At 42.4% G+C, this 22,954-nt stretch overlaps 1 long non-coding RNA gene across 1 annotated transcript in view; it reads right to left on the bottom strand.

The window, feature by feature from the left end:
• Nucleotides 1-51: 51 nt before the first annotated feature.
• LOC308509019 overlaps nt 52-22,954 on the bottom strand; it is a 51,480-nt gene continuing 28,577 nt past the window's right edge. The window contains exons 2-3 of the long non-coding RNA XR_013995108.1: nt 2,664-2,771; nt 52-457 (exon numbers count right to left, since the gene is read on the bottom strand). This is a non-coding gene — a long non-coding RNA (uncharacterized lncRNA). The remainder of the gene's footprint in view (nt 458-2,663; nt 2,772-22,954) is intronic.

Raw genomic sequence — 22,954 nt, 5'->3', positions numbered from 1 at the left:
GGATGGATCCGTTGTTTTTTCTGTTCTCCTCACCGCAAGGATCATGGGCTTGTGGTGGAGGGATAAAAACATTATCCCTGATGTTTTTCCATCCTGCTGGCTGATGGGATATGACAGTCTGTCCTTGGTTGTCTCAGTGAATTGTCTGGCTGCCCACATGGAAACATCCAGTAACGTTGACAGTCTTTGCGAAGCATATGGGGAGTCCTATGCCCAAGCCGCTATGATTGAATCCAACAGCTTGTAGGACGGCAGGAGCGAATGGATGTCCTAACAGCCTAGTGTCATTTGTCCCAACAATGACTTCAGGCCCGTTCCACACAGTGGGGTGTAGCATGGGAGGGTCAGGAACATATGCCCAGTATGCTGAGGCATCTGCGCAACCAGCAGGATCTCGAAGACGCTCATCAGCAAGCCACACCAACCTCTCAGGCAGCCACCGCGCACCTCCATTGTCCTGTGAATAAACACAAACATGCCCTCGTCCCCAGATTAGGACTGGGTCCCGCCCACGCCATTGGTTAGTAAGTGGATCCCGCCATCTCACTTGGGCATAATCTTGTTCAGTGTTAGGATGCCAGAAGCGATCTGTGGCAGATCTGCCACGCGCATCCAGGTTTAAAAAATTTAGAACAAAGAGTGTGATTAAGGATTGTATGTGGGGAGACGGGGTAGACTCTAACGCTGCTGCCACACATTTTTGACATAGAGTAGGGCTATTAGCCATACCTTGAGGCAGCACCAGCCATTGATATCTCTTCATAGGTTCTTGTAAGTTAGTTGAAGGAACACTGAATGCAAACCTTTTACAGTCCTTGGGGCACAATGGTATGGTATAAAAACAATCCTTTAAAGCCAGGATTATCTTATATGTGTTTTGGGGTATAGCAGAAGGATTAGGCAATCCTGGTTGTAAAGCCCCCATGAGCTCCATAGTCTCATTTATTTTTCTCAAATCTTGTAACAACCTCCATTTACCTGATTTTTTCTTAATTACAAATATGGGAGAGTTCCATGGAGAGTTAGAAAGTGCTGTATGTCCCTTATCGAGTTGCTCCTGTTCCAGCAACCTTCCAGCCTGTATCTTTTCTGATGATAGGGGCCACTGTTCTACCCAAACAGGTGTGTCGCTTTTCCAAGTGATAGCATCGCATGGGGTACAGGAGGAGTAGTGACCCCCGTTAAAAATATCCCAAGCCAGCTCTTTGTGGTAAGGGCGAGGGAAAGATAGGCTCTTTTCTCCCTTGTCCAGAAGGACCTCAGCCATCTCTAGGCAGAAGTCCCTGATCGAACATCATCATAGTGACCTGTTGATTAGGGCTGTACAGGTAACCTCCCATCTGACTCATGACACGTCTGCCCCATAGATTGACAGGCAATCCTGCCACTATGTATGGTTGAAAGGATCCTTCATGTCCCTCTTGATCTTTCCACAACAATATATCACTGCTCTGTTCTGGTGACTGAGATTGTCCTATGCCTTGTAATTGGGTTACTGTTTGCTGCTTTGGCCAGTGGCTAGGCCACTGATCTGCAGTTAAAACAGAGACATCGGCCCCCGTGTCTAAAAGGCCCATGAAGGAACGGCCATTAATGGATAGTGGTAATTCTGGCCTGGTGGTGAATGGCCTGGACCCAATAAGCATCTGATGAACCAAGGCCCGCGTCGCCTCGGGATTTATGGCCTGCGGTTTTACCCGCTTTGACATATGGAATTAACAATGATTGTGCTATGCGTGGGCCCTTATCGATCACTGAAATGCCTCCAGGCGAATGTGTCATAATCTTGATCTCTCCTGTATAATCCATATCCACAACTCCCGGAGCAACCTATATCCCTTTCATGGTAATACTACTCCTTCCTAGGATGAGTCCCACAGTCTGTGGAGGCAGAGGCCCAAAGACCCCTGTAGGAATAGCTCGCATTCCCATCTCAGGTGTTAGTACTGTGTAGGCGGCGCTACTGAGGTCCAATCCTGCGCTGCCTGGGGTTGGTCGGAAGAGTTCCTGAATGGATTTCCCTGGTGGGGGACCAACTGCGGCAGCGCCCCATAGCATTGTTGCGGGGCCACAGTAAGCTGGGAAGGCGGCCAGGCCGCTGTGCCAGGTGAGTGGCCGCAATAAGACTGCCACAACCACGCGTGCACCTGCCGGGAGTCCTCGCGGGCGCTCAGCTGCGCGGGTTTCTCCCGCGGCGCCGTGGCCTCTGGCCTCCAGCGTCTCGCAGCCCGCCGGCTCGGGCAGCCCTGCCCCGGAGCTGGATATCGCATCCCCGCGCTTCACAGGCTCGCACTGTGGCGCCCACTCCTCGGCAGTGGCCGTAGTGGAGGCGAGGCCTGCGGCTCGTCCCAGGGATGCGGGGCGGCGGCAGGAGGGCCCGTCAGAGAAGCGACGGGCTCTTGGTCTCCTCCACCGTCGCCCTGCCCGGGAGGGCGGCCTCGGGCCTCATCCGGCCCCTCTGCCATCGTAGTCTCAGCCCCACTCTGCTGTCTTGTCACTGCACTGTCTGCCACCCTCACTGGCCCCTCCCCATCTAGGCCCTCCTCATCCTGGGGGTCCAGTCCGTTTAGCACACTTTTCAACATTTGAGTAAAAGACATTCTGCTGTTGCCCTGTCCCATGATTTCTTACTCCTGACCGTGGTATCTCACCGCACCCCTTACCTTATGCGACGCGTCTCAGCTCCGTGCGGTGTCCTTCACTTTATCTCCAGTATTCAGGTCCCTGTTCGGCTGCCACTTGTAGGTGCCTGCCCACGAGAGGAACAGTCCCTGAAGTGAGGAGTGAGGATTGAGAAAAAAGAAGAGAGACAAAGATGGGATCGGGAGGGCAGGCAATTCTAAGTAGACTGCCGCAGTTCTAAGTAGAATGCCTCAATTCTAAGTAGAATGCCTCAGCCCTAGTTTATTTTTGCAGCTTGTATCCTCTGGGCATCAAAAAGTAACAGAACTGTCTGCAATCTAGTAGTTACAATGTTTGGATACACAAGGGCCTGTTTTTTGTCCAGCTCCACACTTCCTGACCTTGTCTGGTTCTGTGTTCTCAAAGGAGCAAGTTTTGCCTTGCTGGGAGCACAAACCACTCAAGGAAGTCAAAGGTTCAACATTTCACAAAACAACACCTGCTAGCACTTTAGCACGGTTTCCCACAACTAACAGAAAAATGGGGGCTAGCAAGTAGATGGTGACTGAGCTAGCCAAAGTGGCTTGCAGTTAGCACGGCGGATTGCAGTTAGCAAGTGGGGTGGGTTGGCAGAGACAAGAGGATGGCAGGTGGCAGATCGTGTGGCTCCTGCCTCCTGTGTCTCCAGCCCAGCCACCAGCGAGAATATAGTGGTGTGACTGCCCTATCTGTGGCTCCCCTATCTGAGGCTCTTTGGCCTTACCATGTCCTGCATTCGTATGCAGGGAGCGGCACTGGAGACCCTGCAGGACCCCCGGCGTGACATCATAGTTCTTCTTGATTGTTTCATTTGCAGATCCGTTTGGCTTTCTACATGTACAGTCATGTAATCTACAAATCCTGACAAATTTATTTATTTCCGATTCCTAGAGATTTCATTTCTTTCTCTTTCTTACTGCAAGCATGCTGTTGACTAGAAGTGGGGATACTGGGTTTATACGTCTTGTTGAAATAGTAAAGGAGAAACAGGCTATCTTTCAATAATTATGTCAATAGTGGCATTTTACCAAAGAGTTGTCCTTTATTAATGCATTAATTTTCCACTGCTTTATAACAGATCACCACCATCAGAGCACCTTACAACCACCCTGTAGGGACACAGCCCCAGAGAGCAGTTTCCAGCTGTATCTGTAAACTCAAGAATATATAGTAGTATGTATGGAACAAAATTACTTACTTGAATTGTTAAATTATCATGAGTAGACCAGTATAATGGCATGTGCAGAACTCAGACTTTTCCACAATTTATGAATAGCTTACATACTGATGCTTATATCTACGTGCTTCCTAAAAGTATACAAAAATCAAGCAATATTTCAGACTGAAGTCTTCTCTGAGACTTCCTTCTTTGAGTTCTAAAACAAAGATGCAAATTGTGCATGGAAGAGTCATATTTAGATCCTAGAATATTTTCAAAAAGAAAATGAACTGTTTCAATGTCATTATGCAAGTGATGATGTTTTCTTCAATGTATTATTATCATTATTTTTAAATTAACAGTCTTGTTACATTAGTAGCTTGCAAACCACTGTTGGATGAAACAGGGTAGGTGGAGAAGACCAGGCAATTTGTCAACATGAGATGTAATATGTCTGTTTTTATTACCTGAAAATTTCGGTTAAAAAAATTAATTAAACACTTAAAATAGGTTTCAAGGTTTTACCAACTAAATTATAATCATTACAGACATAACCAGGTAGCCTGGAGTAAAATGAAAATTGGTTTGAGTAACTGAATCAGACAAGAAAAACAAATAAACTACAAGGCAGAATGTCTGAGAAAACATATAGAGAAATTCCAATGGTTCAGTATTTGGCAGATTTAAAATAATAGGAATGAGGTCATCAAAATGGCGGCGTGAGGTGAGCCTCTGTAAAGCTCCCCTGGAATTTATAACTAATCGAACAACAATAACTCCACAAAGGACTCCCTGCACAGCAGACAGGCAAGATGAAGAGGCCCACTACTGAATATACCTAAAGGTGGGCAAATTGCGTGACCGGAGGAGGAGGAAAGGGAGAAGTGCGGGGACTGAGCCCCGCGGGCGCAGGACGCAGACCTAGCTCAGTGCTCGGAGCCCGCTGCGCCCGGATCTTCCGCAGCTGCGGGAAAGGGAAGGACTTGGACTGCTAGGGCTCCGCTTACGGCCCACAGGGCTGAGGGGGCAGCATATAACACGGCTGAACCCAACGCTCACGGCAGACCTCGGAGCAAAGACTGAGGGAAGAAGGCTGAAAACGGTGGTTTAAGCCCTCACTGCCGAGCAGAGAACAGAAGCCTTAGGCACGGAGACTAGCTGCCCCCTCCCTACCCTCCCAGAGCTCGTCCTGCTCCCACCTGCCCGGTGCTAGAAGCAGAACAGTGACAGGGTCAGATCAAAAGAACAGAATATTTGCTGTTCTGAGAACAGTGGACCGCAGACACAGATTCGCAGCCCAACTAGTTCCGGCAAAGGGGAGGGAGCTGTGTAAGCGGACCGGCTGTAGTGGTGGTCACCGCCATTGCTCTGGGCCACCTCTCACAACTCACCCCGCCCTTTGACCCACCTATCTGGGCGGATCCCTACAGGAGTAAACAGAACTGCTGAAACATACGGGCTCTGAATATGGTGCAGAAAGAGCTTTGGATCTTCAAAAGCTCTCCACATCCCCACAGGGACGTGGCGCCCTATGACCTAGGTGAACTGTTAACAGAGGAGAAGCCTGTTTCCCAGGGAATTCCCCCATTGTGTAAGAAGCTGGAATAGTGCACAGAAAACATAGCACTACTGTGTGAGAGACGAAAAAAAGGCTGCAGTTGGAGAGAAAATAAAACATTCTACCAACAATTATTGGAAAACAAAAGAAAGACCTCTTCTTATCAACCTGTTGCAGAAGCCACTCTTCTAGATGTCTAGCAAGAGAAATAATAAATCAGTAATTGCCGTGAATAACCAAGGCAACAAGACAGCTCAGAAAGAAAGTGAAAACTCTCCAGATAAGGAACTTAAAGATATGGAAATATGTGACTTAAATGACAGAGAATTCAAGATTGCAGTTCCGAAAAAACTCAATGAGATGCAAGAAAACACAGAAAGGCAATTTAATGAACTCAAAAACACTATCAAAGAACATCATGAGCATTTTACGAATGAGATTGAAATTCTAAAAAAAGAACTAAATGGAATTTCTGGAGATTCAGAACTCAATAGAAGAAATTAAGAATGAAATAACCAGCTTAGGTAGTAGAGTTGACCAATGGAGGACAGAATCAGTGACATCGAAGATAGAAACCTGGAAATTACACAGATGGGAGAAGAAAGAGACTTGAGACGTAAAACAAATGAAAGAACTCTACAAGAACTTTCTGACTCCATCAGAAAGAGCAATATAAGAATAATGGGCATACCAGAAGGAGAAGAAAGAGAGAAGGGAACAGAGAATATATTCAAACAAATTGTTGATGAGAACTTTCCAAACTTGTGGACAGAACTGGATCCTCGAATCCAAGAAGCAAATAGAACACCTAATTACCTCAATCCCAACAGGCCTTCTCCAAGGCACATTGTATTGAAGCTGTCTAAAATCAACGACAAAGAAAGAATCCTCAAGGCAGCCAGGGAAAAGAAGACGGTAACATACAAAGGAAAGCCCATTAGATTATCATCAGATTTTTCAGCAGAAACTACGAGTCAGGAGGGAGTGGAACCAAATATTCAAACTATTGAAAGAGAGAAATTATGAGCCAAGAATAATATATCCAGCAAAGATCTCCTTCAGATATGAAAGAGGAATAAAGGCCTTCCAGACATGCAGAAGCTGAGGGAATTTTCTAATACACGACCTGCACTACAAGAAATACTAAAGGAGGCTATTCGACCACCATCGACAGGGACAATTTGTGGCAACATAAAAAGGGGGAGAGTAAAGGCCTGAAGCAGAATATGGGAATGAAGAAAGTAAGCATGCTGAAGAAAATGGAATACTCTAAATATCAAACTTTCTTTTGCATAAACTTAAGGGTAACCACTCAAAAAAATCCATAACTGAAATATATACTGCAATAAAAGAAGAAACAGAGGGAAACATCATAGAATACCACCACACACAAATAATAGACAACAAAAAGGCAAAAAAACAATGGAGACACAGCCTTACCGGAAAACTAAAGATAGAATGACAGGAAATCCTCACATATCAATAATCATTCTAAGTGTAAATGGACTGAACTCCCAATAAAAAGGCACAGAGTAGCAGATTGGATCAAAAAACTAAACCCAACCATATGCTGTCTCAAAAAGACACATCTCAACTACAAGGATGAGCATAGACTCAAAGTGAAAGGGTGGAAATTGACACTCCAAGCAAATGGTACCCAGAGAAAATCAGGTGTAGCCATAATGATATCAGATGAAACGGACTTCAGGGTGAAAAAGATAACAAGAGACAAAGATGGACATTTCACAATGGTAAAGGGGACTATACAACAAGAAGACACAGCAGTCATCAATATTTATGCCCCCAATCAGGGAGCACCGAAATATACCAAGCAACTACTAACACAACTAAAGTGAGAAACTGACCAAAACACAATTATACTAGGGCACTTAAATACATCATTGACAACTATGGATAGATCATCCAAACAGAAAATAAATAACGAAATAGCAGCCCTAAATGACACATTAGATGCAATGGACATCATTGACATATATAGAGCACTTCATCCTAAAACATCAGACTATACATTCTTTTCTAGTGTACATGGAACATTCTCAAGGATAGACCATATATTGGGATATAAACTCAGCCTCAGCAAATTTAAGAAGATTGAAATCATACCAAGCATATTCTCTGATCACAAGGCTTTGAAATTGGATATCAACTGCAAAAAGAAAGCAGGAAAAAACACAAATACATGGAGATTAAACAACATACTTTTAAAGAACGACTGGGTCAAAGAAGAAATTAGAGGATACATCAAAAGATACATAGAAACAAATGACAATGAAAATACATCCCACCAAAATTTTTGGGATGCAGCGAAAGTAGTTTTAAGAGGGAAATTTATATCATTACAGGCCTATCTCAAGAAAAAAGAAAAATCCCAAATAAATAACCTCATGTTACACCTTAAAGAACTAGAAAAAGAAGAACAAGTGAAACCCAAGGTCAGTGAAGAAAGGAAATAACAAAAATCAGAGTAGGACTAAATGAAATAGGGAACAAACAGATAATAGAAAAAATTAATGTGACAAAGAGCTGGCTCTTTGAAAAGATTAACAAAATTGACAATCCCTTGGCTAGGCTCACTAAGATAAAAAGAGAGAAGACAGTAATTAACAAAATCAGAAATGAAAAAGGGGAAGTTATCACGGACACCACAGAAATACAAAGGATCATCCAAGAATACTATGAAAAACTATATGCCACCAAATTCAACAACTTAGAAGAAATGGACAAGTTCTTAGAAACATATAGCCTTCCAAGGCTGAACCATGAAGAACTGGAAAATCTAAACAGAATGATCACCAGTAACGAAATTGAATCAGTCATCCAAAACCTTCCCAAAAGCAAAAGTCCAGGACCAGATGGCTTCACTAGTGAATTTTACCAAACCTTCGAAGAGGATCTAATACCAATCCTGCTCAAACTCTTCCAAAAAATTGAAGAAGAGACAGTACTCTCTAACTCATTTCATGAGGCCAACATTACCCTGATACCAAAACCTGGTAAGGACAACATAAAAAAAGAAAACTACACACCAATATCTCTGATGAATACAGATGCAAAAATCCTAAACAAAATTCTAGCAAATTGAATACAAAAAAAGATTATTCACCACGACCAAGTTGGGTTCATCCCTGGGGCACAAGGATGGTTCAACATCCACAAATCCATCAATGTGGTACACATCTCATAAACAAAATAAAGAACAAAAATCATATGATTATCTCAATTGATGCAGAAAAAGCATTTGACAACATACAACATCCATTTATGATTAAAACACTTAATAAAATAGGTATAGAAGGAAAATACCTTAACATAATAAAGGCCATATATGACAAGCCCTCAGCTAATCTCATAATTAATGGTGAAAAACTAAAGACCTTTGCTCTATGTGCAGGAACACGACAGGGTTGTCCCCTATCACCTCTGCTTTTCAACATAGTGTTGGAAGTCCTTGCCAGAGCCATCAGGCAAGAGAAAGAAATAAAAGGAATCCAAATTGGAAATGAAGAAGTTAAATTATCACTCTTTGCAGATGACATGATGCTATATATAGAAAACCCTAAAGACTTCACCAAAAAGCTATTAGAAACAATGAACGAATACAGTAAAGTTGCTGGCTACAAAATCAACGTACAAAAGTCCATTGCATTCCTACATACTAACAATGAAATCTCAGAAAAAGAAATACAAAAAGCAATTCTTTTTGCAATTGCAGCAAAAAGAATAAAATACCTAGGAATAAACTTAACCAAGGATGTGAAGGACGTATATGCTGAAAACTATACGACATTTTTGAAAGAAATTGAAGAAGACACAAAGAAGTGGAAAGACATTCCATGCTCATGGATTGGAAGAATCAACATAGTTAAAATGGCCATATTACCCAAAGCAATATACAGATTTAATGCAATCCCCATCAAAATCTCAATGGCATTTTTTAAAGAAATAGAACAAAAAAATCATCCCAGTTGTTTGGAACCACACAAGACCCTGAATAGCCGAAGCAATCTTAAGAAAAAAGAACAATACTGGAGGTATCACACTCCCTGATTTTTGCTTGTACTACAGGGATACAATAATCAAAACAGCATGGTATTAGCAGAAAAACAAACACATAGACCAATGGAATAGAATTGAGAACCCAGAAATAAAACCACATAAATATGGACAGATAATTTTTGACAAAGAAGCAAAAAGCATACAATGGAGAAAAACAGCCTCTTCAATTAATGGTGCTGGGAGAATTGGAAAGCCATTTGCAATAGAATGAAATTGGACTGTTATCTGTCACCATGTACCAAAATTAATTCAAAATGGATCAAAGACTTAAGCATAAGACATGAAACAATAAACTGCACAGAAGAAAACATAGGTACTAAACTTATGGACCTTGGGTTCAAAGAGCATTTTATGAATTTGACTCCAAAGGCAATGGAAGTAAAAGCTAAAATAAACAAATGGGACTATATGAAACTTAAAAGCTTCTGCACAGCAAAAGAAACCATTGACAAAATAAAGAGGCAACCAACTGAATGGGAGAAGATTTTTGCAAACAGTGCCTCCGATAAGGGGCTAATATCCAAAATATACAAGGAACTCATGAAACTCAACAACAAAAAAACAAACAACCCAATTGAAAAATGGGCAGAGGACCAGAAGAGACATTTCTCCAAAGAGGACATACAAACAGCAAATACACATATGAAAAAATGCTCCACATCACTAATCATCAGAGAAATGAAAATAAAAACCACAATGAGATATCACCTCACCCCCGTCAGAATGGCTATCATCAACAAGACAAATAGTAACAAGTGTTGGAGAGACTGTGGAGAAAAAGGAACCCCCATACACTGTTGGTGGGAATGCAGACTGGTGCAGCCACTATGGAAGGCAGTGTGGAGGTTTCTCAAAAATTACAAATAGAATTACCATATGACCCAGCAATACCTCTCCTGGGTGTCTACCCGAAAAAGCTGAAAACATTTATCCATAGAGACACGTGTGCTCCAATGTTCACTGCAGCTTTATGTACAGTGGCCAAGACATGGAAACAACCAAAATGTCCTTCGATAGATGAATGGATAAAGAAATTTTGGTATATATACACAATGGAATAGTATTCGGCAGTAAAAAAAAGATGAAATAGTGCCATTTGTGACAGCATGGAAGGAACCTGAGATTATAATGCTAAGCGAAATAAGTCAGAGAGAAAAAGGAAAGAACCATATGGTTTCATTGATATGTGGTATATAAAACTGAAAACAACAAAAGAACAAGACAAATGAAGAAAAAAAAACTCTTATACCTAGACAGTAGTTTAGGGGTTACCAGAGGGTCAGCAGGCAGGGGGTTCTAGAAGAGGGTAAACGGGGTCTAATATATAGTGATGAATAGAGAACTAACTCTGGGTTGTGAACACACAGTGTGAGATACAGATAATGTATTACAGAATTGCACACCTGAAATCTATGTAACTTTACCAACAATTGTCACCCCAATGAAATTTAATTAAACAAATAAACAAAAAAGAAATAAAGAAAACTGGGCTATTAAGGAGAACAGAGGGAAGGGCCAGTAACTGGTGGGGGATGGGTGGCCTGACTCTTGTTTGTGCTGCTGAGAAGAGTGGAATACTAATGGATGAACAACAGAACACAGAGCTTCACCCAACACATCTTTGAATATACATTTGACTGGAGAAGCTGAGAAAAGGTAATACTGAAAAAAGTGAATTGAAGTCCATGATGAGAGAAATGAGATTATAAGAGAGAATCTAGCATCTAAATGACATGAAGTCCCCAGGGACACCATATTCCAGGGTGCCACAAGAATTTACAATGAAATACCATGTTGCTGACATCACTTTCTGAAAACAGTATAGATGCCCCAAAGGGAATATGAGCAGAAATCGTGTCCATTGTCCAAACGGGGCCCGTCGAGTCCAACACTCTGTGGGTTGTGGAGAAGGAGAAGGGGGGCGCAGGGTTAAGAAAAGACAGTAGTCAGTAATAGAGTGCAAGCACGGGCCAAGGGGAACAGTCTCAGGGACTGAACCCCGAATCGAGCCAACGTGTAGTTTTTATTGGTAAACTTCTAAAGAGGTAACGATTGTTAATCTTAAGATCTGTGTGTTACGCAGCCTGCTGGCTGTCTCTCCGAAAGTTCCCATTGTGTTCCAGCCTGAACTTTGCCTTCACACACACACATATGGGAGCTTTTCCCATATCTCTCCATCAGGCCTCAGTTTGCTGAGGCACTCCCTTGTGAAATCCTGGGAAGAGCGCGGGGGAACAAACGGCTTGGCAGCTGTAAGGCAACAAGGGGCAAAGATGGACTCTGTCCACCAGTAATCTCAGCATCAACAACGTGCAAAATGATAGACTGCATTACTGGAGGTGGGCGTGTAAATGTGCTGCTGTTAGAAGAGGTCCACGTGGTAGAAACTAAGGAAATAAGGCCTTCTGTCAAAATCCAGTTAGAAACTGAGGCCTCTCATCAAAATGTATGTGCATAAGCCTTCTTCAAAGTAGATTCTCCAGCTCCAGTCAGGCCTTACTACGACTGAAGCCTGGCCAACATTTTTCCTGCAACTTCATAAAGACCCTGAGCCAGATCCCTCCAGCTAAGCCTCTTTATTTTGTCAATGGTTTCTTTTGCTGTGCAGAAGCTTTTAAGTTTCATATAGTCCCATTTGTTTATTTTTATCATATCCCTGAGCATGCTTTTATTTCTTATGAATCATATTCACCATTCTTATAAATGAATAAAGGTTATTCATTTCCATGCCTAGTCTTTCCCCCAAATCACTGCTTATTTCTCAAGTTGTTGAGAATAAAAGATTTAAGACATAAGTCAAAATTCCTTCAGACCTTTTTTCCTTTACTTTATCTTCTGCACTGTCAGAAATTATGCTTTTATAATATAAATTTTGACCTATTGAATTTCTATTAAAAAATATTTTCACAGCTTTCTGTTGTCTGCAGGTTAAAACTCAGCCTCCGTGCCTGGTCCATCTGTGGCCTGACTGCAGCCCTTTCCCCATGCATCATTCACCCGAAACACAACATTCCCAATTATTTTCTTGCTTGATTATAAATTCCCTGAGTAAAGTACAGTGTCATTCGTCACTGTATTTTTCAGTGCCCAATACAGTGCCTGAGATATGGTTGGTGCTCAATAAATTCCGTCTGCTTGCCAAAAAATACTCCATCTTGATCCCTCCAAATTTTGTCCCATCTACCAAAAGCAACTATCCTCGGATCATCACCTTCCAATCCCAGAGTCACCTCTTTCTTGATCTGATCTTATTGTAACAGTATTAGGTACTCCCTACATAATTTTTATAATGCTTATATCATGTTATAATAATATATTTACCTTTAAGTCTTCCCGGCTGCATCTAGGATGGAGCTAGGATTCATTTTTCTTGACCTTAATAATTATTGACTCAAACTAAAATCTTTAGTCCCCATACTCTAGTACTTCGGATCCAAAGACCTAAGTCACATTGTGTCCGAGTCTCCTTTCGCCAGTCCTTTCCACCTCACTTAGGAGCAACTGTCCACTTTATCTGTCTTCCCTCTGCTTCTGAGTTGAGCCAGGCTACACTATAGTGCTTCTCTCTATGGCATAGCTGCTTACTTTTGACTGGTGACCTTCTGTGCACCCCTATAAGACCATATCCCTACCCTAAACACGAACCTAGGAAACAAGCCCACTTACATTTTCACTTATACCATCCTCATTCCAGGTTACAGAACTCTACAGAGAATCAAAGTGGCCTCAGCCCACACCCCTGACTCCCACGAACTGACCTCTACTTGGGTTTCATCTCACTCCCTGAACTTGTTTAATGTTAGATGCCAGTAGTAGCTGCATTAAATTAAAGCTGAGTTGGTTAGCCCCTTGGACAATAAGCTGTCCAGTCTTGCTCCTTTTAGGAGTCAGTGACTGTAGTTAGATTAGCTGATGTTTAGCCCTACAAATGAAGAACAGAACTATTTTCTCATGTCTTTTATCCTCTTGATCCATCTGCTCTGACCTGAGACAAGCACAGAACATCATGCCTCACCAGAAAGTTATTTCAAAATTTGACTAACAAGTCTTTAGTAAGGCATTTGGGAAAGTCTTTTCTGATATCCTCTCTCTCTCTCTCTCTCTCTCTCTCTCTCTCTCTCTCTCTCTCTCTCTCGCACACGCGAGCGCACGCACGGCAATAACATAAGTTGGATGAAGGTTCAATCAAGTGGACAAATATATAGTTAATTGTTCACGAACAGAATAATGTGTTATGCATCATTCTTGAGTTTTGTAGTCAATGCCACATGGCTCTGTCTTCAGCCTTTTCCCATTCAACATTTTAATCCCTAATGTGAATAAGGATACACATTTTATCACTTTTACTCACACAGCCATGTCATTGTAAATGCATTGGATAATGAAATAAACATTTCACAAAAATCTCAGGTTAAAATAATATACATTTCAAGATGAAACTTAATTAGAAAAATGCAAAGCCCTTCTTTCAGATAAATAATTAAAATATTTCAAGATGGAAAGAATGGTTTAATGACAGATGTCATGCAAAAGAGTGAGGATTTTCTTTAAACATACTTCTCTCATATGTATTTTTGGTTGGTTGGTTCACTTTTATTTGCCTAGAAGAGACTCTAGCACAAAGTAGACATTCAATGAATGTTGTTCAAATAAATGAGTCAGGTGTATGTTACAACTACTAGAAAAAGCCATTAAAAGCTTAGGTTGCGTTAATAGAAATGGACAGACAATAGAACAGGACAGACCACAGGTTTGGTTGCTCTTTCTGTAGCCCCAGCACAGCTGTAGCAGTATTATGTTCAGTTCTGAGCAACATACTTGAGAGAGTTGCGTAAAGCTGAACTCTTCAGAGGAAAGTTGCCAGACGATGATACGCGAAAGCCAGCAGGAATCTCAGAAAATAAAGGTGAGTCATCAGCATTACTGTCTTTAAACGTACAAAACACCATTTGTGTGGGGGATGGGTACGTTTATTCTGGACGCTGTCCCAGGGAGAAACAAAACAAGTGAGAACAAGATTTTAGTCAATACAAAGGAAGTTTTTCTATAAAGGAAGGAAGGAAGACCTACCCAAAGATACCAGAAATGTCTTAAGAACTGAGTTCCTGCATTTTGAGGTGTGCAAGGTAAGGTGATGGAAGGAGAACTGACTGTGGGTGGTGAGCACACAATGTGATATATAGATGATGTCTCCCTGCTCTCATCATGGATATTCAAATCCTGATATTTTCAACTGTAAGTAAAATACCTTTCACTGGTCACTATAAAACATTACCTGACCCAGACGACATATTGATGTAAGCAGTGCCATGAGGTTCCTGCATATTACTTTTAGAAATATGTGGGGTATAAGTCAGTCCGTAGTGTGTGGGAGACAAATATTAGTATCCACACTCACAGATGAGAAACGTAAAACTCAAGAGACTGCAGGACTCAGTGAAGGTCACACAGCCAAGATGGAACAGAAATGAGTCTAGAATTATCTGAATGTTGTGTGTTGCACTAGTCACTGCACCATTTACCTTCCTGTATGTTTTCTATGGTGTTTATCTATAGCATAATTTATAACAAATAAAATTATTCATATACTAACATAGAATTAGACTATGAAATAGTTTAAACATAGAACTCTATTGTTTGTTTTTTACCCTCCTATGGACATATTTTAAGTATCTGAACAAAATATCTAGGACTTGTTTAGTGCTTCCAAACAACAAGGGTTTTCCTACAATATTGGAAAAATAAAACTACCTTTAATTCACACTGGCAGGTCATTTTTCTTGAAGGCCTAGAATGATGAAAGTAGCATTTTATGCTAAGACTCTAGAGATTGTAAACAAAATAAGAATTGCGTGTTTGAACCAAAAATTATGAAGTGTGGGTTCAGAATTTATTAGCATAGATCTAAAAGCCATTTAAACAATTGAAAATGATAAAGTTTTCACCAGCTATTCAGTTCATTCCCAGCAGGGAATTGATGAGCCCATCAGAGCCATAATCTATGTCTGCAGAGCGAGTTCGGGCAGGATTCTGCCCAACAAACTGTGGCTGATGCCTGGGAAGCCAGAGGTGGGTTCTTGAACTAGAGAAGCAGAAGAAGACGATAAGCGCAATTTAGACACCACCCAGTGGTCCTAGAGAATCGACTTTTCATAAGCTCAGTCACCTGAGGTGCATTGTAGGTGCATCTACAATGATTTATTTTTTTTGATTGCTGTGGTATATTGTGGGAAGTTATAAATTTCATTTGACAGAGAGCCACCATCCCCTCAAATTCACTGACATTTCTGTACCAAATTCCGGTGCAGCTTTAGGGAAAATGAGGTGAAAATATCTCTTTTCCGCCTACTAATTATCTCTCAAATTTTGGGACACTCTAGTCAGTAATGTCAGGGTGACCATCATAGTTTCACCAAAGATGCTTATTTTGTAACATGCTCAACTCCAATAATGATTCCACCTCTTACCTTCCCAGGCAATAAAACTCCGCATCATCTTAAGATCTGTCATTTACTTTGCTATAATTTAGCACATTCTCCTGCTTCCTGTTCTCAGGAGCTGCATTTTTCTCTCTTCAACTTTGATTCACGCTCCACAACCTGGAAACTTTTCTCCTATGAAATATTACGTTGTGGCAGAAAATCATCTCTTATGGTTTTATTATCTCAAAAACAACGGAGAGAAGCTTCTTCTCCCTGGAGGATTTAATCACCTTTCCTCTAAAGATACATAGCTTGGGGATTTCTGGTCAAAATGGCAGAGCTGGTAAACACTCTGCTCACCTCCTCTCAGGACCACATCAATTACAATTAAACCAAGAACAACATTATTGAGAATCGCATGAATTCTAGCTGAACCGAAGCGATACAACTACAAACTTACAGATGAAGCCACCTTGAGACTAGTAGGAGGGGCAGAGACCAGAAATATGGAATGGGCTGGACCCACAAAAACATATGACAATTAAAAATTGGGAGGGATATCTCAGCTGCACAGGTTCCCCACCCCCAGAGGAGTGAGGGGTTCCAGCCCCTCCCCAGCCTAGGGCTCCAGTGCTGGGGAGAGAAGTCCCCATAACTTCTGGCTGTGAAAACCAGGGGCGATTATGACTGAGTGTGACAGGGCAGCTGCACTGCCAGGCGCTCCTCTTAAGGGGGAACACATACGGACTTCCCCACTGTGGGGACAAAACCCCAAAAAAACAGTTTCCAGGCTCTCGGCCTCACATAGAAAGGTGCTGGCTCGGGTAGTAAATGGCCATCAACTGTGATCAGATGCCAGCAGCTGTGGCTAGTTGGCTGTCAGCTGTAACCCGTAAGCCATTGGCCACTAATATAACGGCTGTGGCTACGCTAGCAGAAGGAATGGGGGCTAGCAAGAAGATGGTGGCTGGCAAGCGCGGACTGCTGTTAGGCAGATTATGTAGATCCTGCTTCCTGTGTCTCCAGCCCAGCCGCCAGCGAGAATATATTAGTTTGACTCCCCTACTTATGGCTCCATGGGTGTTCCTTTTTGGCCTTACCGTGTCCTGCGTTCTTGGGTGGGGAGTGGGAGCTGAGACCCTGCATGACAAATGGCGCAGCGAGCAGGGTCCCCTGCGCCACACATGGTGTAGCCGGCAGGATACGGTGCTGGCCAAAGCTTTCCGAAGGGCAGTGGAGCAGTTTGTGCGTATGAAAGCTCAGTCTGAGGAAGACCAGGAGGAGCAGCTGCCGGAGAGCTCGATTTCCGTGGAGCGGTGGGAAGATGTGGATGGTTCCCCAACCAGCAGAGGCTGGAGAAAGCGGAGAAAGCGAAGGTTGTTGCGGCCCTGTGGGCTGGGAACTGCTTGCTGACGCAGCCTGGATGCGGGACTTGTCCCAGGAGGAAACGCTTGCTGAGTCCTCATTGTGAGATGAGGGTGAGGTCAAGGTCATCCCTCACCCCCAGGACAGCCCTGGCGAATGACTATGGACTATGGGGAATTGCCTTCCATCCCTAATTTAATGGACGCTTGACTGTTTGGGAACATACCACCATGTAGTGGGACTGGTTTGATGTTTGCTTTTGTGTCTTGACTGGCCACCATTGATAATATGTAAGCACCTTGATGTGAGCCACTGTTGTTCCAGCATAGTACTCCGAGAGGCCCAGAGAGAGAGTGGCAGTGCCCTGAGTGCCCTGGCTGTGTCCAGGAAGTCTGGCTGTGCCCAGAGAGAGTGGCAGTGCCCTGAGAGCCCTGGCTGTGTCCAGGAAGTCTGGCTGTGTCCAGAGAGAGTGGCAGTGCCCTGAGGCCCTGGCTGTGTCCAGGAAGTCTGGCTGTGTCCAGAGAGAGTGGCAATGCCCTGAGAGGCCCTGGCTGAGTCCAGGAAGTCTGGCTGTGTCCAGAGAGAGTGGCAGTGCCCTGAGAAACTCTGGCTGTGCCCGGGGAGACAGGTGGTACCCTAAGAAGCCCAGGAAGTCTGGCTGTGACCAGAAGTACTGTGGTGGTGCCCTGAGAAAAGCTGGCTGTGCCCGGGGAAACAGGTGGTACCCTAAGAGGCCCAGGAAGTCTGGCTGTGCCCAGAAGTACTGTGGTGGTCCCCTGAGAAAACCTGGCTGTGCCCGGGGAGACAGGTGGTACCCTAAGAAGCCCAGGATGTCTGGCTGTGCCCAGAAGTACTGGTGGTGCCCTGAGAAACCCTGCCTGTGCCCAGAGAGCCTGGCTGTGTTCAGGATAGTGCATTCACCTCCAGGCTCCTTGCACAGGGCCCCTCGCAGAAGACGCTTGTCGCGTAGATTGTGAGGCGAGACCCTGTAGGGGTGGAGTGTGGGGACAAAACCCCAAAAAAACAGTTTCCAGGCTCTCGGCCTCACATAGAAAGGTGCTGGCTCGGGTAGTAAATGGCCATCAACTGTGATCAGATGCCAGCAGCTGTGGCTAGTTGGCTGTCAGCTGTAACCCGTAAGCCATTGGCCACTAATATAACGGCTGTGGCTACGCTAGCAGAAGGAATGGGAGCTAGCAAGAAGATGGTGGCTGGCAAGCGCGGACTGCTGTTAGGCAGATTATGTAGATCCTGCTTCCTGTGTCTCCAGCCCAGCCGCCAGCGAGAATATATTAGTTTGACTCCCCTACTTATGGCTCCATGGGTGTTCCTTTTTGGCCTTACCGTGTCCTGCGTTCTTGGGTGGGGAGTGGGAGCTGAGACCCTGCATGACACCCACCAACGGAATCACTGGCTCTGAGCTCACCACTGGAATAGCAGCTCAGAAGGTACCAGGAACATATGGCGAGGAACTGAGTTTCCTGGATTCAGACCGAAGGCTGGAGGGGCTACTTTCTCCTGGATGGAGGAGCAGGCGAAAGCCATTGTTTGTAGAGCCCTCCCTCTCCCTGCGTGCAGATGCACAGACATCCCTTCTGAGTCTCATCAAACTGGCTAATGCCGTTCATTTGTCCTGGTGATTCTGAAACTCCGCCCAACCCAAATTTCAGGCACACCCAAGCTGCTTCCAGTTGCTTTTCCGTAAAAATGGCCTACTTTGACTCATACTATGGACATTCCTAAAATCTCTCAAAGGTTCACAAAACCCAAACAAGCAACATCTGGCTTCAGCATGACCCGTATCTGTGGCTGAGAGGCCCTGAGCCCGGCACTGGTGGCAGCTGGCTTCAGTTCATGGCTTGGCCTCTGAAGGCAACTCCAAGCACCGTGCAGGTGGTGACCATCTGCGGGTTGATAGGAGGCTCATGCCAGATGGCTACAAGAGACTCACTTCACATCACAAGACATACACAGATTGACAGAAAGGGATGGGAAAAAGAAATTTCATGACAGTGGCAATGGAAAAAAAAACGTGGGCTAGCAATACTTACACCGGACAAAATAGACTTTATAGCAAAGGTTATAACAAGATACAAAGAAGGACCCAGTAATTCCAGTTTTAGGTAATTATCTGAAGAAACCCAAAACACTTCTTCGAGGGAACCTGTGTATCCATATGTTCATTACAGCATTGGTTACAATGGCCAAGATATGGAGGCAGCCTGGGGTACCGTCGGTGGATGAATGGATAAAGAGGAGGTGGTATACACACAATGGAATATTGCTTGGCCGGGGACGGGAATGGGTTCTTGCCATCTGTGGTGGCATGGATGGACCTGGAGAGTATTAAGCTGAGTGGAGTATGTCAGACAGCGAAAGACAGAGGTAATGTGATTTCGCTTCTATGTGGAATCTAAAGAACAAAATAAACAAGCTAGAAATAAATTCATAGATACAGAGAACATCTTGATGATGGTTGCCAGATGGGAGGGGGCTTGGGAAAGGGTGAAAAGGGGAAAGGATTAAGAAGTACAAATTGGTTGTGTACATAGTAGTCATGGGGTTGTAGGGTGTAGCATAAGAAATATTGTCAGTAATATTGAAGTCATTATGTATGGTGTTAGTAATATTGTAACAACTATGTATGGTGTCAGATGGGTACTAGATTTATTGGGGTGACAGATGGGAGCGGTGTTGGGGGAAAGATGAAAAAGATGAAGTCATTAACAAGTACAAATTGGTAGTTACAAAATAGTCACAGGGATATAAAGTATAGGGAATATAGTCAATAATATGGTAATAACTATGTATAGTACCAGGCACATACTAGACTAGTAGGAGGTCAGTTCTTAAATTATATAAATGTCTAACGACTATGCTATACACCTGAAATTAATATAAAATGATACTGAATGTCAACCTGTAATTGAAAAATTAAAAGGGGGTGAAGATAGAGGGGAATAAGAGGTTCAGATTCGCAGGTATAAACAAATAAGTCATGGGGATGTAATGTACAGCAGGGGAATAAAGTAATAATATGGTGATGGCATTGTACAGTATCAGATCGTTGCTGGACTTACGGTGATCACTTCTTTGTGTATATGTACATGAAATAACTATTGCATGCACCTGAAACTAATATAATATTGCAAGTTGTCTGTATTTTCATAAAAATTTTAAATTATATAAAAAAATAAAGACACATAGCTTGCAACACCCACAAAGCTTCAATTTATTACGGAATATTAAGAAATCGTGGAAAAAGCACTGGACTTGAACTCAGAATATGTGACCTTGAACCCAGTGTCTGTTACTTAGCCTGGTAAAGTATCTCTGAGTCTGGGTTTTGTTCACTGTTAGGTATGAAAATAATACCTACTTCAGAGCCATTGTAATGATAAACATAAACAAATCATGTAAAAACAAGTCAGTATCCAAAATGTTTGAATTGTCTAGCTACAAACAAGTCAGTATCCAAAATGTTTGAATTGTCTAGCTAATATTCCTAAGGCTATTGACTTTTTAGTCCTTAGAGCTCCAACTATGTTGTAGATGTGCATGAAGTAAAAATTATTATCCAGGGAACTAAGAGCCAATATGGTAACAGAAGGCGGCAGAATCTCTCCTGAGTGAATTAAGTTTCTAGTAACACCACTTTACTTATTGAAAATATTATTAGGAAAAAAATCACAGGAGTATTATTATCTCCAAGACTTTTTCGTTAAAGCCGGGAAGAGTTATTTTCAAAACTCCCCATTTCCTATTATCAGATATACAGGTATTTATTTTTGTACTTCATAACATTGTAAAGAAAAGAAATGTCTTCTTTCCGTGGAAAAATCTAACTTGGGCATTTCTGAGTCCACTTCTGTCAATACTCAGAGAAATCATGACTCTTAAGAGTAGCCTATGTACGGGGGTCTAATATATGCTGATGGAAAGAGAACTGACTCTGGGAGGTGACCGCACAATGTGAGATATTGATAATGTTTTACAGAATTGTACACCTGGAATCTGTATAATTTTACTAACAATTCTCACCCCAATAAATTTAATTTAAAAAAAAAAGAGTAACCTATGTAATGGGGCTAAGAGGGCACTAAAGTCCTTCCTGGGTAAAATTTAAATAATGGAAGAACTTACTCAGAAATCTTTTAGGGCACAATGTGTTCATAAAATGAATACATTGACAATAGACAGGGGCATTTTCTCATTACTAACGCAAACAGTTTTTCTCTGAGGAATAAGTGACATAGCTGCTGAAGATTTCCTGTTCACTTAAAAACGCATACCACAAAGCTGGATGCTTATTTGAGTTCAAATTATGAAGAAGCCAGCTAAAGTTTCCAAATGTAAACACTTTTGGATTATTGGCAAGATGGACCAGGAGCCTGAAACCCTCAGGTGAGGTAGAATAAGAAATCTGTGAGATGTGCATTCAATACAGACTTGTTGTGTCATCATCTTGGTCTTTCTGGCTGGCAAGCTGTCCCTTGAGGGCCCCAATATGTTAAACACGTGGAACCCAGCAAAGTTACCATTGACCCAACTAGAGGCTTCCTTCCAATTTGAAAACAATTGTTGCTTTCCTCCCTAAAGAACTCTGGTGCTACTTTTATTTACTAATGCTATGGGCAGAATTGTGTCACTTACCTATCGATATTAATAGTACAGAGGGGGCTCTACTGCTCTTAGCACTTAACTTGGACAGTTATCTCAACATATATGACATTACTTTAGCAGCTACTCACCATGAATAATAATTTTCCTTCACATGTCATTTTATAATGAATCTCTATGTATTCTACTTTCTTCTCATCCAGTGTGTATTTAATTATATTCAGTTACTAGTTTTTTGTATTTACCTCATGTGCTATGCCTTGTTTTAAATTTGAGTACATAGTTTTCCATTGAAAACAAGCAAATATGCCCAAGAAGGCATGTACTCACGGTTCTCTGATACTCCAGAGAACTGAAATACTTGCTGTGATTTACTTTTAGTGAACTTTTCTTTGAGTTTGAATATGAATTCTATTATTTCTATCCACATAGTAATTTATACATTATTTTTCATCCCTATTAAATCTTCATCAAGGGCATTAGTTTGGAAATATTTTCTGTCCGTTTGAAGCTCTGTTAGTCGGTAAGGTGTGCTCCATCCTTTCCCAATGCTTCAAAGATCAATCTGACCCATTAGACCCGTAAAAATCTGCGTAAAATGAGTTATTTCTACAACAGATCATGATTTTTGAAGACACTGATTTTTTTTTCCCCACTTCCTGGCTGGTCGCCTTCAGAGTTGTGCCCTATATAGCAGTGTCTGTCCACGTGCTGCTTCACCTGATAAAATGGGGCATAACATAGCAAATCAGAATCATCTGCAATTAGAAAATGTATCAAGTGTCAGACAAGGTGTTTCCTTTTCTAATACGTGAATCTCAGTTCTGGAAAATCAGTATCTCCTTTAAGGGTATTTTTAAATAACAGAAACCAGTTTTGTCTGGTAATGCAGCAGGGTTAGAAAGAGGGAAAAGATAACCAAGAACAGGAAAACATGCACATAGAAGTCTGCCAAACCAACTTAGATAACCAAATTGTCCAAATATAGATAACTGGAGACAACAAATAACTCCTCTGTATTCTCTTAAGGAGCACTTCCTGGAACATTTAGATTTTCCAAAACCCCCAGATTTGGGAAGTAACTCTTATCAT

This window comes from Rhinolophus hipposideros (assembly GCF_964194185.1).
Source record: "Rhinolophus hipposideros genome assembly, chromosome: 16".
Lineage (NCBI taxonomy): Eukaryota > Metazoa > Chordata > Mammalia > Chiroptera > Rhinolophidae > Rhinolophus > Rhinolophus hipposideros.
The sequence above is the reverse complement of the archived record's forward strand: the minus strand, read 5'-3'. Positions and strand labels throughout refer to the sequence as shown.